Raw genomic sequence first — 12,126 nt, 5'->3', positions numbered from 1 at the left:
TGTTAATAGTTATTAATAAGTATATATTGTAGTAATATTGTATATTATATATTCAGCATATGTTATATATATATACTATATATAGATATTTTATGTACATATATATGTGTATATGAATCAAAAAGCTCAAGGAAATAAAATAATGTAGAAATAATATTTTAAGAAATAACTTATCTGACAAATTTGTGAAGGATTGTAAATCACGGTTTTGACAGTATCACATCAAACCTTTCAGTGAATTGAAAAGTAAAGTGAAATGTAAGGAAAGCCAAGAAATAGTAAACATATAAAGAGTAAGAGAAGAACTGCAAAGAAGCAACAACTAGATAAATATCTAAATTATTAATAAAATAAAAAATTACAGGCCACCAATACTCAGCGTGGATGTAAAGACAGTAAATGAAACGTTTCTAAACCGACCCAGTGATATCATAGTGGTTTACTGTATTATAACTATGCTGGGTTAATTGTAGAATGGGAGATTAAGCTTATTGATAATAAATCAATATAATTTACTGCAGAGTAAAGGAGAAAGGTAAATTGATTATTTTAATAAAAATAATTTGGCAAAATAAGTTAGAGGTGTAGTTCAATTTGATTAGTACTTGTCTAGCAAGCACAAGGGCCTGGGTTTGTTCCCCAGCATGACACAAATGAGGTATAATAGTACATATCTATTAATATCAACACAGGGAGACAGGGGCAGGAGAAACACAAATTCAAAATTGTTTTAACTACATAGTGATTTTAAGCCCAACCTAGAATGCATGAGACCCTGTCTTAAAATAAAAAGTAAGAGAAAAGGAAATAGAAAGAATATTTTTAAATGTATTATATTTTAAACATATTTATATAGGGCTTTGTGCTATTCCATGCTATTGTAGCTCTCTCTAGAAAAGAAAGGAATATTTTTTTAACCATTCCTTATCCTTTTCTCCAAATCTTCAAGTTCTTATAAAGAATAACCCTTCCACATTGGCAAAAGGATAAAATTTTATTTTTTTTAAAACCCATACAAGGTAAAGATAAAAGCTATTGTTTTTCCTGTTTAATGGTGTTCTGTGAACCAGGTTGGGCCACAGGGATCATAAAGCTTAAATGGGCTGTTGTCATGATATATATTTTTATCTGAAAATTGTCCAAGAGTCCACAAATTCATTATTAAATTTAATATGTAGCTCTAGCAGGATTTATGAAAATAAGACCAGGGAGATCAATATGTAGAACTCAGGATGCATTTCTCTGTATTAGCAATAATAGTCAGATAATTTAAAAATGACCACCTATGGAAGGATGGAGAAGCTCAAATTCTGACGAATAAGAGTAGTAGTGATATTGGATGTTCATGAAGCAAATATAAAATAGCATCGACAGCAATTCTTTTTGGATGTGTGTATACACGTGTGTGCTCATTAGTGTGAGGGAAGAAGACTGCATCCCCAGGGTGCTGTTTCTCAAGGATTGTTACATGCATTTTTGAGACAGGATTTCTCGGTGGCCTGGAAATCAAGTGTACTAGGATGCCGATACAAACACTGGAAATCTGTCTTTTACTTAACTTCTTGGTGCTTTTATTAGCAACTGGAACCTGCCATACCACCTTACTCCTTCCTCACCCTTGACATGGATGCTTGGGATTGAATTCAGGTCCTCATGGATTCAACGCATGCATTCTACCCAACAGAGCTATCTCCTTAGCCCCTGAATTTTTTAAGATCATAAGGAAATGGAATAATGAACAGTGTTCATGCACAAGACAGAAGATGCAATGCCATCAGCCTGTCAATGTTCTCCAAACTGATTGACAGTTTCAATGAAGCTCCTGTCAAACCACGGAGTAGTTATAAAAATATTGTGTTTGCATGTAACTTGACATGTCAATTTGAAACTTTTATGAAAATGGGGGGGGGGGGAAGCCCAAACCAGTTAAGACAAAACAGATGATGAATGAACAGGAGAGCCTTGCTTTGGCAGAAACCAGAAATTTGTTTTAGATCTGTAGTAATTAAACAAGGACAGCTTTCAACAAGAATAGACCACTGCTTCCTTGAATGAGAACCAGCACTTCTCAAGAGCCCAGTGGAGAGGGTAAGATTGTTTTGTGAGAAGTTTGTGTGTCAGGGCAGTGGGAACAGTGTAGGCAGGCCTTTAATATAAAATGTGTTTGTACAATAAGGTGGCGTGTAAGAAAAAATGTGATTTATACCTCACAGCATATGTAAAAATCCATCCCTGGAGGAAGAGCTATAAATGTGAAAAATAACTTCAAAATTCCTTAAGAAGGTAATAAATATAGCCACGACTTGGGATAGAAAATGCTAAAAATTTAATAATTTCAATGAAAAGATTCAAATGTTGACTTTATGAAACTAACAACTTTAAAGCTTATTTTAACTTTTATTTATGTGTGTGCCTGCATGTGTATGTGTGGTGTATGTCCTTGGAGGCACAAGAGTTACTTATGGTTGTTAGCTATGAGCGTGGCTGCTGGAAACCAATCTTGGGTCCTTTGGAAGATCGGCTCTCTCTTCACCACTGTTCCCTCTTTACAGGCCTCAAATAAACAACTTTCTATGTGAAGGGTGGTCAAAACGTAATTAGTCAGGAGCTTATATTTAGGTTCTAAACATTTCTGAATTGTCTATGTGAAAACAAATCCACTGAATGACTTATGAGGACGTTTGATAAGCACTGAGAGCTAAGTGACCAAAGACCTCAGAGAAATGTCATAAAGATGTGTGGGTACCATTAGAGTCTGCCTGTTGGATATTATTACCCCAGATCTCCTGTGCTTAAGGTGTGATCCCTGCATGGGAGAGGCAGGCAAATCTCTGTGAGTTTGAGTTTAGTCTGTTCTACAAAATGAGCTCCAGAATAGCCAGGGCTATACAGAGAAACCATGTCTTGAAAAGCCAACAAACAAACATTTTCATCTCTTTCAATACTATTTTTGGCCACTGGTTCCACACAGGATGAAACTCACTTATTTTCAAAACCAACCAGTAGCCGGGAAGTGGTGGCACATGCCTTTAATCCCAGCGCTTGGGAGGCAGGAGCAGGCAGATTTCTGAGTTCGAGGCCAGCCTGGTCTACAGAGTGAGTTCCAGGACAGCCAGGACTACACAGAGAAACCCTGTCTCAAAAAATAAAAGAAAAAAAAAAAAACCCAAAAAAATCCCCAAACCAACCAGCAAACAAACAAAAATCACATTTATTTTCAATAGCTTCTGCAAGCTGTGGGTGCAGTGGGTGAACCTTTTATCATCTTTGTACTAGGTTGGAAGATGGTTACAGGAGAGAAAGTCTGTCTTTGATCCCACCAACCCCATCATGGATTATAAAGGAAGAAATGCCATACCAGACAGCAATTCTAATGTGAGATACTGTGCCTGACTTAATTCACCAGTCCACTGCATGTTATATGAGTAGAGAAGTGAAAATCTGTTTTTGGAATTCAGAGAGAAGATGTCCACAAATTGCTACATCTTAGATGAGCTCCTTCTAGTTGTCAGGCACTCTTTAATGCTTTAAAAGTTTAATACTCTTCGGAGAGGAGTTAAATACAGTCTTAAGTGCCACTTGTTGTACATTCTGGGGAAGAACAGAAGAGTGGGAACATTAAGGTCATGGCACACTGTTACTGAAAATGAATCCCATTTTGTCTCCACTTCACAGTCTTCATATATTTTTCATAAAATAGGTCCATCTATATTTTAAGATTTATGATCTTTTGTTTTCATTCTGTCCTTTTCTAGTGTGATGGCTGGCTGTTATTTCTTCCTTCTGGGTGTTTGCCCAAGAGCTGGTGGTCTGGTTAAAAGTTTTTATGTTCTAAGGTTTTAGTTAACTGGAAGCATGGATTAGTGAAAAATTAAAGATGGAGAAAGATATAGGTATGGAAATGTTATGGCTGAGGACAGGTGGCTAAGGGAAAGCTTTGGAACGAAGCTGAGGAGGGAACAAAATTTGGAGGTGATATGAATTTTCTTGCATGGTGGGAAAAGATCTAATTCTTCTAATGAGCTTCTCTGGGTTTAGCTAAAACAGGTTTGTGTGGTTCTTCATTTACAGATAAAGAGTTTGAAACGGCGTTGCTTTCATCCTTTCTTATCTGCAGAAGTTGGCAATAGCTACTTAGCACAGTAATAAGTTATTGAATGCCTACAGTGTGCTTTAGGAGGTAGTGAAAACACTCTGGAAAGTGCACTCTCTTCCAGGATCGCTTTTGGTCCATCTCTGCCTTGGTGATGGTGAAACCACCCTACACAGGCTCTTTGAAGATGGTCTGTCACTTCAGATATCTTTCTTGTTATGGGCCTTTTGTTCCTTAGTCCCAAATGGAGAAAGAAGAGAAGGTTTACCAACTCCTCATTCTCTAGACCCCCAAATATCCCTTTTCTCAGCTGCAGTCTGCAGACATAATGGAAAATGTAAGAGCCGTCAGTTTCTGAAAAGACATTCATGGTGGTTTGAGTGAGTATCTCCATAGGCTAGGCCGTTTGAACATCTCATTGCTAGTTGGTGAGGTTGAATGTAAGCTTAGGAGGTGTGGCTTTATTGAAGAAAGTAGATCACAGGGGTTGGGCTTTGAGGTTTCAAAGCCTCTTGTCACTTTCAGTCCCACAGCTCTGTTCTCTCTGGGAACTCTCAAGATGTGAACTCTCAGCTTCCAAATCCAGCTAACATGATTGCTTATGGCCATGCTTCCTTGTATGACAGACCCATATCTCTGAATCTTCAAGCCAAATAAACCCTCCCTTCTATAACTTGTGTTGGTCATAATATTTTACCAGTGATAGAAAAGTACAAGTTTAGTATACTAGAGATTTTATATTTCCTTACTTATCTTCATCTGCCATCTTAACCCAGACAATACTATTGTGCTTTTTTTTTTTTTTTGGCTTAAATTCTCCCAGTTAATAAAGTTTTCCACTTCCATCTGGTTATCCTCAAAGATGAGTATTTGTTTCCATGGATGCCAACTAGCCTTGCAGATGCATCCAACCTGAGGCCTGCATGTTATGTGTGCCATGAGGGCTGTGTGTTATGAGGATAGCTATGAATGTGGCCCAACACAGAATCATAAGCATGCTTAAAGAATTAGGACTTTTTCTCCATCTGTTTATGACTCAGTTGTATATTTTTCAAGCATGAGCTTTACAAATGATAGCACTGTGTAGCAATGTCAAAAGGTTGAGCATTCCTGGAGGGTGGATGGGTGGATAGTAGAAACATGTAGGCATAGAGTAATCAGATACAGTTGTTGTCAGATGTTCACTTAACCAGACATCCTGTTTAAATTCTTTCTTTGTTTCTTTGTTTCTTTCTCTTTCCTTCTTTCTTTTTCTCTCTCTTTCCCCCTCTTTCTGTCTTTATTTACTGTATTATGTATGAATGCATTATGTGTATGTTTGTGTTCACATGTATGGAGCAGAGTATATGTAGAGGTCAGAGGACATTGTGTAGACATCAGTTTTCTCCCTCCACAATGTAGTTTCCTGGAGGCAAGTGCCTTTACTTGCTGAGCCAAGTTGCCTGTCAATGACTTCCTGTTTCTTAGTTACTCTTCAACTCTATGGAACATTCCATCTTTCCTGTCTTGTATTCAGTCTCGGGCCCTGTTCAGGCATTTGTCTCCTAAAGGGAGATTCAACTGCTTTAGGTGAGGTAGGGTTTGGATTTATGGTACATGGAGATGACACCTGTACTGAGTTGGTCTTTATATTCTATTTAAGCTCTGGACAAGCACTAGAAATCCTCAGATTATTCTGTCATACGTATAAGTGACATGAAGTATTCTCTCTGAGAAGTATCAGAGTCAATCTTATGGATTTTGTTACTATCATCATCACAGTATGTCTACAGTTTTAAGTAATCTACGTGAGGCACAGACAAGTTTTGCTCGGTTTTTATTATTAAATAAGTTTTTGAAGAGGTAGAAGATGTTTTCAAAGCAATGCAATTTGGGAGGAAGATGGCCCAGTTGATGACTGATGTGGGAGGACCCAGTCTACCAGGAGTGATGCTATCCATAGTGGGACATCTTGGATGGTATGGGAGAGTAGTCTGAGCAAGCCATGGAGGGAAGTCATTTAGAATTCTTCTACAGACTCTGCTTCAGTTCCTGTATTAAATTCCTTCCTTGGATTTCCTCCATAATGATCTGTAACCAGTGAGATGTAATAGACTGTTTTCTCCCCAACAACAACAACAACAACAACAAAACAAATCCAAGATCCCCCCAAACCAAGATCTTTCCAAGTAAATAGCATTTCTCATGTTTTTGCGCTCTCATTCTTTAAATGCATAAATGCCATGATTCATTCAATATCAATCAACTGAAAGAGATCCAATGATTTCCCAGTATATTTTATACTTTTGTGAATTCAAAAATATTCTGCTGTTTGTGACTCTGCTCAAAATGATTTCAGATTTACAAATGACCCCCCTCTTAGTCCATTTTCTCTTGTTAGAAATGAACAGCATAGACAGAACAATTTATAAAGAAAGGAAGTTTAGTTAGCAAATGGTTTAGAATTCTAAGAACAAGGCATTTGCATCTGTTTTTTACCTAGTGAAGATCTTCTGACCCCACAACATTGGAAGGGCATGGTGAGACACAGCAAGGAAGCCAGACATTTTATTTCTTTTTTTTTATAATGTCAATCCCTTGGTAATCCAGTAATCCAGTAATCTGTTAATACACAAAACTATTAACCTATTTATAGGGGCAGAATCCTCAAGACCCAATCAAGCCTTTATAGTTCCTTCTGACCTTACTGCTAAGTATTCTCCAATACACATTTAAGTTTAGTGAGAATTTTGCTAGAAACAGGAAAATCATATACCTTTATACTCAAAATTAAATACATGTGATCAACTTTCTGAATTCTATGCTTCTTATAGTCAGATAAGATAATTTTGTTCACCTTTGTATTCATGGTGCTTAGACATGCCTGTTGCTTAGAAGGCATGGTTGTTAAACAGTAGAGAAACAGCTGAATGGCTTTATCACTGATAATGTATACTAGTGGTTTAGATATCCAAAGTGAAATAAGACCTCAAGAGTAATTGCCAGGCGTTTGTAACATTAGCACTAGAAACTCAGACGTTGAGGTTTTCATGGTCACTTTAGCTGTCTTAGCTGTTTGCTTGTAACTTAGTATGTAAAGTATACGAATAAGATCGGGAAATTCATATTCATAGTTCCAAGTTCATCATGGTGGAAAGGTGATGGCATTGAGAGATTAAAACATTGCACATCATATCTATTGTCAAAGCAGTGGGAAATGAATGCCAAAGATCAACTGGATCTCCCTCTTTCCTTCTCTCCCTTTCTTCCTCTTTCCCTCTCTCCCTCTGTCCCTCTTTCCCTCTCTCCCTCCCCACCCCCTCTCTCATTTCGTCAGATCCTAGTTTAAGGGTAGGGATGGTACCTCCTCCCACAGTTATTGTAAGTTTTTCCACTTTAAAGGACCTGTTCTAGATAACCTCTTACAGGCATGCCCAGAGGCTAATCTAACCTAGATAATCTCTCCTATGGGTGCCCGTAGGCTTGTATCCTAAATGATTCTAGATTCCATGAAGCTAGCATTTAGAATCAACTATATATCACACTAGCCAATGGCTAAGAATAGGTCTGGTGTCTGCACTGGGTTATGAGGCCAATGGTAATAGAAGAGGAAGTCACACATCACCTCAATCTGGCCATGGCATAGTAGTTAGATGCAGTAGTAGCCTCCATTTTTTAATGGAAATATTTTTCTGTATTATAAACATTAAAATGCAGTCAAATGACTGTATGTTTGGAAATACGATATACTGGATGTATAAGATGAGCAACTGGGTAAGAGTGAGTGAATAAATAAAGGAATATATGGGAGACGGGTGTCCCATCCACATAAAAAGATTGGTCATGGTAAAAAAAAAAAGGGGCAAATGCTGTTTTGCATGTCCTTCCTATTCACTTACTTACAGATAATGGCTGGTTCTGAGAGAATGCAAATATTATTGAAATGTAATGTTTTTTGAACTGTACTGTGCATTTTGGATTCTTGTAACCCAAATGGAGATAAGGGTATTTAAATTTTGGAATGAATCTTTAAAAGCACATTCTATGCTACATCTGAAAGAGCGCATTCTCTTCCCAGATCCCCGAAGAATTAACTGCTTTTTTACCTTGTAATTATATGAAAACCAATGAGAGTTACTGAATATTTCAATATTCAAGACATGGCATTCTATTGCTTGTTATTTTTTCCTGTATAATTTTCGAATGATTTTAATGGTATGTTTCTCTATAAGGAACAAGAAGAAATAAACTGTCCAAAAATTAAAGAAAAAAAGGTAGACAGACATGAAACTGTTTCCTTGCATTGTACTTTGCATGATAATTTGAGATTTCTTTTTCTTTCTTTTTAAGACAAATTTGATACAGAAAATGTGAACCCCAGGAGAGTGCTCTAAGCTTCAGCTCTTGTCTGAGGTGAGTGGTGTTTCATTAATTTTCTGTGAAACCTCCTTAGGTGACAGCATAATTATAATATTATACAGCTTAGCTAGATGGCTTCAAACGATCTGCCACTGCAACCCCAGAAAGGAAGGGTCATGCAGGGTACAAGGAGGCTTCAAGATTTCATTTTGAAAACTAAGTACTCTTGGCAAGGGACAAAATTGCTAATGGGTTTCTGTATTTGAGGTGACTCCCATTGCTCGCTAGGTAGCTCACAGCTCAGTGTGATGACTCGAATTCTTCAAGATGCCAATCACATCTGTCTCTCCTTTGTCTTGCCTTGGGTGAGTGCGTAGGGAAGTGTACTGACTGAGAAGTATTGCAGGAAGGGAAGATTAATTACTTCATGCTTTGGCATGAGCGTAGAGGAAGGTAGTGCTAACAATCAGAATAACAGGAGAGCCTCTCAGTGGGGTGAAGCAAATGGCTAAAACATTTGGCTGCTAAAAAGCAGCTTGCTTTCTTTCATCTCTGAGAACACATTAACATTCATAACTTTTCACAAGGCTTTAATTGGCTTTTTCAGTAGTACGTTTCTGAATTTATCACCATCCATCGATTTTCTTGCCGAGTGGGCTGCCTGTTGCTTTTAATGGAAGTTATAGCTGAAAAGAACCAATAGTGTCATGTCTAATACCAGCACAATGGAGAATCAGATTTCTTATTCTATGGTATCTGTGGGCCTTGGCTTAGTAACAGAGTTCAATTTTCACCTACCTTGGTATGGTACAGAGAAAAGGAGAAGTCAATCAGAGTCCAGGATTGGCACACCAAAATTTGGACTTTGATATTCCTAATTTAGTACTTTTTAAATAAAGACTCTCAATGTGGTAAGACAACACAACTATACTGAATGGAAAAAAAGCAATTCAAATGATTCTCATAGCATTAGGATTCAGAATACACAGAATGATTTGTGGCTTGCTTAAGTGCTTAATTGGTGATATTAAAGGATATTAGATATTATCAGAAGATTTTCCTGGTGGAATGCTGGGCTGCATATAGATTAATGGGAGTTCACATGCTGTATGGCTTTGAGTGTGGAATCTGTGGATAATCATTTATTCAAGGAATAAGGTCTATGGTTGTTTTAGGTAACTCTGAATCCTGAAATGTAATGACCCCGAGTGATTCTCACCCTTCCTCAATGCTCCGACCCTTTAATGCAGTTTCTTGTGTTGTGGTGATTCCCCGGCCATAAAGTTACTTTTATTGCTACTTCATAACTGTGATTTTACTACTGTTATGGATTGTAATGTGGATATCTGATATTCAGGGTATCTAATATATGACCCCCAAAGGAGTTGCCACCCACAGGTTGGGAATCATTGGTGTTGTACCTGGTACTTGGCATGATATGCTATCTAACTAGCACCTGGTGCCAAAGATAAAAAAAAAAATGGGTGAGTACTTTTCTTCTTGGTGAGATTACAGATTTTTTCCTCATTTATTGTTATTATTTTGCAATACCTTGCATGTGCCTCTCAAGCAATCTACTACTGAGCTATATTCTCAAGACTAATTCTCCTTTGAAGAGAGTAAGTAGCTGGGATAAACTTCCAAATGAATGCACATATTTTAGGAGTTTTCAAGTTGCTCACATGTTAACTTATGTATTGACATATTCAAAGTTAGTGAAGAATTTAACTATTCCATGCTAATTAGAATAAGGGATATTTGATAGGAAAAAAAATACTCCTATACAGTTTTTAATTCTGAGGATTTAAATGTTAAAGAAATGTCATTTAAAGTGTTGCTTAAGCACTGAACGACAATCAAGCCTGTTCCAATATTTCTGGAAGACTATCAATCTCAGAATATGAAATTCCTTCTGGAAACAGAATTATCCTTGACCCTTGTGGGTTGGCATGAAGCTAATTTGACTGGAGTGATAGCATTGATAGTTTTAAAAATCAGCTTCAGTACATTCAGTTTTCTTTCTTTCTTTCTTTCTTTCTTTCTTTCTTTCTTTCTTTCTTTCTTTCTTTCTTTCTTTTCAAAATGCAAGTGTGGCAAGTGTAAAAATATCCAGTAAAACATGAATTTTGTGCCCTGTTTTGAATGAGGGTGTTAGTGATCCTTTTTTTTTCTTTCATTTCTTCTAATTCTTTATAGCCAAGCAAAAATGAAGTTTAGATAATTTAGATAATTTTGGGAAGAATAACTGTTAAAAATGTATGTATCTAGATTTTCAAGTTAGACATAAAATTTTAAAATGTAGGTGGTTTAGGTTACATACATCCCATTGCATTGCAAGTATTCTTTGAAGAAACAAATCTTGGTAAATCACCAAATAATAGGAAGACACATAGGTCTGTGTTTTATATTCAGCATCTTCCTTTCTTGTTGTTTGTTAGAAAGACAATAATGACTTTTCCACTCAGACATCCAAGAAAATGGTTAGTATGTATGTTTGTGACAAAATCTGTAGCGTTTGAGACAGAAACAATATTCAGTTTTAAGACTAATGTAATGAGAATAAAAAGTATGGTGTATTTGAAAAAATAATTCAGCTCTGAAGATGATTTCTGTACATATAGGAATATATTATGCAAACCACTTGTGTATGATGGACTTAAATTCTGGCTGGCAAGTGGACTATTCTAGTTGATGTAACTGATAAATAGTTTGCATGTATATATATATCTTGTATAAAACAGAATATGAAAAACATTATTTGGGTATAAGATTATTTGAACTGATTTTAATACAAAATATAACATAAATTAACTACTTATATGTAAAATTGTTATGATTTCATAAGAGAATACTTAAGAAAATTTGGGTAATATCTACTGGCACTATCAAGTTGAGTACTGATCAGTTAATCACAAATCAGTTAAAGCAGCAAGTTTTAAAAATAGTTCTTTTAAAACTAACATATATTAGTTATTAAAATTTTTACGTTATGATTTTAAGTTAGCATACTTTTATTGTGATATCCTCCTACATAATTTGTTCTCGTTCATTTCCCTTCCATGTTCCACAATATCTCCTCTTCCTCATTTCCCACAAGCTGCTTCCTCCAGCTGGTTCTTTTTCTTGTCCCAGTAAGTGAGCCTTCCACTTCTTATTTATATGTATTCTGTTACTCTATTTCCCGCTTTCCTTAATAGTAATCTATCTCTTACTATTTCTCATTCTCTCAAGAGCTCCCTTTTAGTTTTGTGACCTAAACACACACACATGCACATGCACACCACATGCACACCACACGCACACCACACGCACAGGCACGCGCACGCACGCACACATCTATGTTGCACATGTGCCATCATTTGTTGACACACATCTAGGGTGAGTCTATTTCTGACTATTATGAACAGTGCTGAATGAATGTGGATGTAGTAGTGTCTCTGTGATATGTTGCCTTACAGTCAGGGTATTCAAAAATACGTATACCTGAATCATATGGTTGTTTATATGTTCATTTATTGAAAATTCTCTACATGGATTTCCATATTGGCTGCATCAGTTTGTACTTTCACTGACAGCAAATAAGGATGCCTCCTTCTCCACATTCTTGCCAGCATTTGTTGTCATTTGTTTACTTGATAATAGCCATTCTGACTGGGGAGGTAGAACCTATAATTTGCTTTAATTTTTATCTCCCT

At 36.6% G+C, this 12,126-nt stretch overlaps 1 long non-coding RNA gene across 1 annotated transcript in view; it reads left to right on the top strand.

The window, feature by feature from the left end:
* Positions 1-12,126, top strand: part of LOC143435276 (uncharacterized) — a 209,633-nt gene that overhangs the window by 126,947 nt on the left and 70,560 nt on the right. The window contains exon 3 of the long non-coding RNA XR_013105416.1: positions 8,423-8,485. This is a non-coding gene — a long non-coding RNA (uncharacterized LOC143435276). The remainder of the gene's footprint in view (positions 1-8,422; positions 8,486-12,126) is intronic.

This window comes from Arvicanthis niloticus, chromosome 20, assembly GCF_011762505.2.
Source record: "Arvicanthis niloticus isolate mArvNil1 chromosome 20, mArvNil1.pat.X, whole genome shotgun sequence".
Taxonomy (NCBI): Eukaryota; Metazoa; Chordata; class Mammalia; order Rodentia; family Muridae; genus Arvicanthis; species Arvicanthis niloticus.
The sequence above is the reverse complement of the archived record's forward strand: the minus strand, read 5'-3'. Positions and strand labels throughout refer to the sequence as shown.